This window comes from Maniola hyperantus, chromosome 10 (genome assembly GCF_902806685.2).
Source record: "Maniola hyperantus chromosome 10, iAphHyp1.2, whole genome shotgun sequence".
NCBI lineage: Eukaryota > Metazoa > Arthropoda > Insecta > Lepidoptera > Nymphalidae > Maniola > Maniola hyperantus.
The window spans coordinates 3290786-3297691 of NC_048545.1; the positions used below are offsets into that span (position 1 = coordinate 3290786).

General features: G+C 35.8%; 1 long non-coding RNA gene across 1 annotated transcript; it reads right to left on the reverse strand.

The window, feature by feature from the left end:
- Nucleotides 1-959: 959 nt before the first annotated feature.
- On the reverse strand, nucleotides 960-4322 carry LOC138402848 (uncharacterized). The gene is made up of 2 exons (XR_011237192.1): nucleotides 2946-4322; nucleotides 960-2508 (listed from the first exon to the last, which is right to left on the reverse strand). It is a non-coding gene; the product is annotated as an uncharacterized lncRNA (long non-coding RNA).
- Between the last annotated feature and the right edge of the window lie 2584 nt (nucleotides 4323-6906).

Sequence of the window (6906 nt, forward strand, 5' to 3'; positions counted from 1 at the left end):
TTGCTTCAGTTTTAACCCCGCCCCAGACACTTTTAATAAATTGTTAAAGTTTAAGGGTGTCTGGCAGGGGGTCGCCACGATACTAAGTGTCTGGCAATACATGACGTGATTTGCAATACTATTCCGAAGGAAATATAAAAAATTACACTTATACTTTGACGTAAGATTTGTAAACCTTTATTTAATACCTGTTATCTCCCAAAGCCACCATGATCCAAACTTCATAATCACTCATCGTTCCTCACTGTGTTGGGGAAAATACGCAGAGAAACCTTCAGCTTTTATAAAATAACACGAAGGTCTGACCCTCCCGGGCTCTTAGTCCAAGTAGTTAAGATGCGCGTCGGCCATATTCAGGGGTCGGGGGTTCGATCACGCACCTCTAACTTTCCGGAATTATGTGCGTTCGAAGCAATATATATGCTTTAACGGCGAAGGAAAACGTCGTGAGGGAACCTGCATGCCTGAGAGTTCAATAATGTTCCTAAATATGTGTGAAGTCAGCCGATCCGTACTTGGCCAGCGTCCTGAACTATGCCCAAACCCTCATTCTAAGAGGAGATCCCTGCTCAGTGAGTCAGCGATGGGTTGATGATGATGATGATGATATAGCTATTAACATGGGTTTAAAAGAAATAACTTCAGCCATATTGGAATTTGAAAATGGTTATCACAGTCGTAATGGACAAAATACTAGAAACTTCGAAAGCGATACACATACCAAGTTTATTTTAACTTCGGTCTTCTTGGATTTGAAAATGTATGTCATTTCCGATTATAATACGAACAATAAAATATTGTATTAATTTTAATTATAAATACAACCCTCGGTGCTACGAGGCTTAAAAGCTTGGGTCACTGTATGGGTTTTCTTACACTGTGATTTAATGAATTAAATTAAACTATACTATTTGTTAGTGTCGGGATACTTTGGTTTTTAGATTTTTAAAAAAAGGCAATACCGTTAAACAAAATTTTAATAAAACAACGCATATATCGCTATAAGTAAACACTTGTTTTATAAATAGTATTAGTATACTAATAATAATAATAATGCATAATATACTTAACAAAATCAAAAATAATAGAATGACATCCCTCCACGTTTCTATTACAAACATCAAAACAAAATAATACTTTATCAAACTTTCTTTTTTTAGATTTAATAAAAAATATCTAACTATTATAATTATTTTTAAGTTATGAACATTTCTGAAATTTTTGGTCGTATTTTTTTCGAAAACCTTAAACACCAATCCGAACATGATAAAAAAGCTCCTTTGGTAACATTATTAAAATATGTTAATTATTATTATTACTTATCAATGCTATTATCCTACCTAATGAAATATTATAAAAATATCAACATAACTTACTCTGTGATCGGAATGTTCTCAAGGGAAGGTAGAAGCACACTTTTAACATGTGTCCCAAAAATACGTCGCGGCAGGTCAGGGCGACAATTATAGTGTTATTTTGGTCGTAAATAATATATCTTTTTTAAAGAATATTAGCCATGTTAAATGACTAATATTCCCCTTTCCTCTCCAACTAAGCATCAAGCTTGTGCTAGGAGTAGGTACGACAATAGTGCAACGGGCGGGGTCTGAACCGTCGACCTTTCGGTTTTCAGTCCACTCCTTTACCGGTTGAGCTATTGAGGCTCTAATATTACAATTTATCATATTTACTTTGCTTTATATTTGGTTTGCGATACAATTTAGTTGACGTTGCCTTATATTCTAGAGAACAGATTTTCCAAATCTATCATTTTATTTAGAACGCTCAACTCTTATCGCATATCGTAATCGGGTCGCACGTTGTAAATGTGTTTCCGCCTTTATTCGACTATAATCTACGTTAAATTTTATAAAAATATATTAGTTTCAATACATTCTAAGTTACGGCTTAGGTCATTGCTTGAAAGTCCTCACCCACTAGATATCAGCTAAATTCCATACTTTAAAATTGGTTTTTTCATTTGAATACCAACTGATCAAACACAATGAAATTTTGTAAATACGTTCTAGGAACTAAAATTTATGTCTGTAGGTTTCCAGATTTACATTAAAATATTTAATTTCAAAGTTACACGTCTCAAGAATTTAACTAATTATTTTTACGTAAATTTTCCAACCACAGACATGAATATTAGTTCCTAGAACGTATTTACAACATGTCTACAAAATTATATCGAGTTTTATTGGTTGACGCTCGCTCACTATTGGCTGCAATGCATTGTTGTAACAAGAATACCACAAATCCAGCTAATCACAACAATTGCGATTATAACAATGATTGATGCAAGTTTTACGGACTCGACCTACTGATTATCAAATTGCAAATGTTGTAATTGACTGAATTTATGGTATTCTTTCTGCAGCTGTGCATTTTAGCTAATAGTAAGAGAGTGTCAGCTTATCAGATGATTGCGAGCATCACACTGTAGCTAACATGCGGGTGGCTTTAATAAATAATTACTCTACGATGTAACATAGTCATATACGGCTGTAACAGCCGTGTATGACTTTTACAGTTTCCCATAAAGGTTCGTACGCACCTGAGCGGCGCGGCGCGGCGCTTCAGTCCGACTGCAGAACGCGTCACCTCAGGCCGCTCGACGGTGCCTACCGCACTACAACTTCAGTACGCGGCACCTCGCGTCACTTGCGCGTCACTTTTATACCCGTTCGCGTACGAGCGCGAAGCGCCGCGCCGCGCCGCTGGGTATGTCGCACTAGCGTCACTGCACTGCGCGTCGCTTCGCTGCGCTTCAAAATATTCTCTCCAACCGTGCCGCGCGGCAACGCGCGGTTAAGCGCTGTGCAGCGCCGCTCTAGGGCGATATGCGCCATACAAAATGATACAAATGATATTTTGAAGCTCTGTGCCGCGACGTGCAGCTCGCTGAAGCGCCGCGCCGCGCTGCTCAGGTGCGTACGAACCTTATCAGTCTTATGTAGTAGGTGAAGAACTTTAGCCGTGAATATTACTAAAAGATTCTACATAATTATTATTAAATCAAATTGCTTACATTACAAAATTATTTTACCTACGGTGAGTTTGCATGAAACTCTTAATTCATTAATAATAATAATAATATACTAAATCTCTTTTCAATCTTCTCAAATACCTAAAATTTAACATCAACATGGTCCTAATTAACTTAATGTAAAAGATGTTTATACTAATTAATTAATAGAATTTTTGAATTTTTAATGTAAGGCACAAATGCCACATCCCCTAGCTCAAGATCTCTTATTTTTAAACCAAAACAATGCCTAATAATTTTTTAAGCTACTTAGCTTTGTCTAATTAACAAAATGCCATGTATAACTGGAGTGCCTTTAAGGCAAGAAGGTATGGGGACCTAATACTCTTAAACGTCGATCTCATTGTTGCTTTCTTTTAGCCATGATAATCCGCAAATTGCTATTGCGCTGGAACCATGTTTCATTAACATTGAAATGAAGTCATTTTGACGTCAGCCGAAATAAAAATGTACCATCAGCTCAAAACTTCAGTCTAGTGCTGACGTTACTAAAATGGCGGAAAAGCGCATTAGCAATTTGCGGGATTTATACCTAATCATCAACATAGCCTTGCACTAAGAAAATATTTTGAGAAATTTCAACAAGTTCATTAAAAATCGAAATCTACGTGGGCGAAGTCGTTGAAATCAGCTAGCTAGTTTTTTAATAAGATACTGAAAATATTTGAGATTCAAAAATAAAGAAAGGCAGTGACTAAAGTGATACCGAAATCTCACATCTTATCCATATAATGGAAAAAGAAACACCGCTTAAAATAGGTCCAATGAGATGACAAGGAAGAGAAGGCGGTTCATTAGTAAAGAATCATTTTAGTGAAATGTGATGAATGATGAACAGATAAATACTAATAATAGGCTAGCTGATGCTTGCGACTTAGTCCGCGTCAATTTAGATTTTTTTAATGCTGAGGGAAATCATTGATTTTTCGGGACAAAAAGTAGCTCATGTTCGTCTCCGGGACGAAATATATCTCTATACCAAATGTAGTCAAAATTAAACTAGTGTAAAAATCCCGCGGGAAATTATTGAATTTTCGCGACAAACAGTGAACTATGTGTATTCCTGGGATGCAAGCTATCTCAGTGCCAAAGAGAGACACACTTTCGCATTTATAATATTGTTAGTACGGAAATAGGGATGGATTTGGATAGTATGGACTATGGATGAATTAATATTAATCAATCGAATCGAATTATTGGTCAACGTTAAAATGGAATCAATCAATAATGAAATGTATGACTGCAGTACGTAAAGCGTCGATTAATTAAGCATGAGAGTGAAGACCCGTCGTTGACACCACAACTCCGTCTATGGTTACTGCAGATGCTTTGCACTTAAGCTTATGTTTCTTGGCGCAAGTCCATCTAATCCTGTTGCCAATAAGAGATCGGGAGTGGCGGAAGAACTTGTGGCCTCCAATGTAAATATTGGTCGATTCTCTGCAGAGACGAGCTCTTAAGATAGCCTGCACCAATTCTGAAAAAAGGAATAACGATATAGATTGTACTAGAAACAGATAGATAGCTAAGAAGCATTAAACTAAATTAAACTTAAAATTGTGTAAAACTATACTGATATTGCGATTAAATCAGATTTTACATATTATCTTTAAACTAAATTTAAAGAGCAGTTATAAATGTATTGCTTCCTGCGAAAAAGGATAGCACTAGATTTAGATCTGCAAATTTAGTGAGATTAATATCGAAAGGTAGATATAATAGATTTATTCTACCCATACAATCTATTATACCCATATTTTAATGCTTACCAGCTTTGTGTATATTGTAATGAGCTAAGTATACGTGAGAGTAAATACATTACGTGGCAGAAAGTAATGTACATCGACCTTAACAAGGAGATAGCAGTTTTGTAGAGCACTGTCTCTGTCGTTGAGACCGACAAAAGTCATATAGGTATGAGTGAAATGTCATTCTAATGGCCGATGTACATTACTTTCAGCCGCGTACTGTACCTTCTCGACTTTGTCAATATCAACTGTATCTGACGACCTCCCTGGCGCAGTGGTGAGCGCTGTGGTCTTTTTAGTGGGAGGTCCCGGGTTCGATTCCTGGCAGGGGTTTGGAATTTTATAATTTCTGGTCTGGTCTGGTGGGAAGCTTCGGCCGTGGCTAGTTACCACCCTACCGGCAAAACCGTGCCGCCAAGCGATTTAGCGTTCCGGTACGATGCCGTGTAGAAACCAAAGGGGTATGGGTTTAATAAAAACTGCCATACCCCTTCCAGGTTAGCCCGCTATCATCTTAGACTGCATCATCACTTACCATCAGGTGAGATTGCAGCCAAGGGCGAACTGGTATCTGAATAATAATAATAAAAAAAACAAAAAAAAAACCTGTAAATTATTTAAACACCTAAACATTCAAGTTTGCAAACCAGAGCTAGCCAAATTAAGTGAAATAAAGAACGGTAATGGATTTTTATAAAGAATAAACAGATCAAATAATTAAAAATAGTGTGTATTGATATACCTACAATATGAATTCATATTAGATAACATACACTGTACCTTTATGATAATTTTAAAAAAACACTGTAAGTTGTAACAGATGGACCAAATTTTGCTGCTCTTGATGAACACAATGTAATTAAAATAATGATTTAAAACATAAAATCTTTCTTTCTTCTTAAAATGATCTCTTATTTGACATTCTCAGTAGGTACCAAGGTACTCGCCAAGTCACACAGAGTCATAGTTGACGGAAACATTCGTTCCGAATTTCGCCACGCGCCAAGATAGCCTTGTCACTGTATATTGACTTATGATTGACTTAGCGCTCGGATGACGGTTATGACGCCACAGACGTACGACTCGAAAGTCCACCTCAAATGTGACAATTCAGTATATGGGCTTTAAACCTTAACATAACGTCCAGATGCCGTTAAATGGTACTGTGGTGGTTCATGATTGTGATTTTCTTCTAAAAACCTTAGATTCCCATGGCCATCGGTCCGAGCCTTAGCTGGGCAGTTCTTACTCTTTTTTCTGGTGCAGTACCAGAACATAGGCTTATATTGAGAGAAAGTGAATCCGTTGATCATGAGCATACCCCTTTGCGTACGGCTCGGTATACGGTAAACTTAAAGAAAATGATGTAATTAGCACAACAACATTGATTCGAAATATAATAATATAGAAGACTTCATAGTTCATCCAAAATTTGCTGCCCTTGATAAAAGCGATGAAATAGAGATGAAGAAAATATTAATCTTGAAAAATGCAAAACAAGATCGATTACCATTTAAATAACATGATTTTAATAAACCTAAAGTTCAGGATATTGGTAATGTCGCGAAAATCAATATGATCAATATAAAGGGAAAAAAATCTATTATTTTATTTAAAATATTGTAAATTAAAACCTAAATAAACATTAACGTATATATACTTAATACTGAAACATACTCAATCAAAAAGTCAATAAGTAAAACAAAGTATACAATAGTAAAAATAATTATGTGCAGCGTAGCGATAATTTTATATATCATACATCTAGGAGTTACATGGGAAACATTGATTTGACCAAAAATGTTTTCCACTAGTAACCCGCCACGGCTTCGCACGGGTAGCTTATTACAATTTTTGTAGAGATCTCTAATTTAAAAAAATAAAATATAGCCTATGTCAATCAGGAATAGTTAGCTTTCTTTCTAGTTCCAGAGATTGCTTTCTACAAACAAACTTACAAACCTTACCTCTTTACAATATAAGTACATAGATAATAGAAAGTAAATAAACTTTCGCAAAAATCTGAATAATATCTAAATAACATTAATTAAAAATCTATTATTAAAAACACGTCTCAACACTTCGAACAGAATTTTACTTGAATAG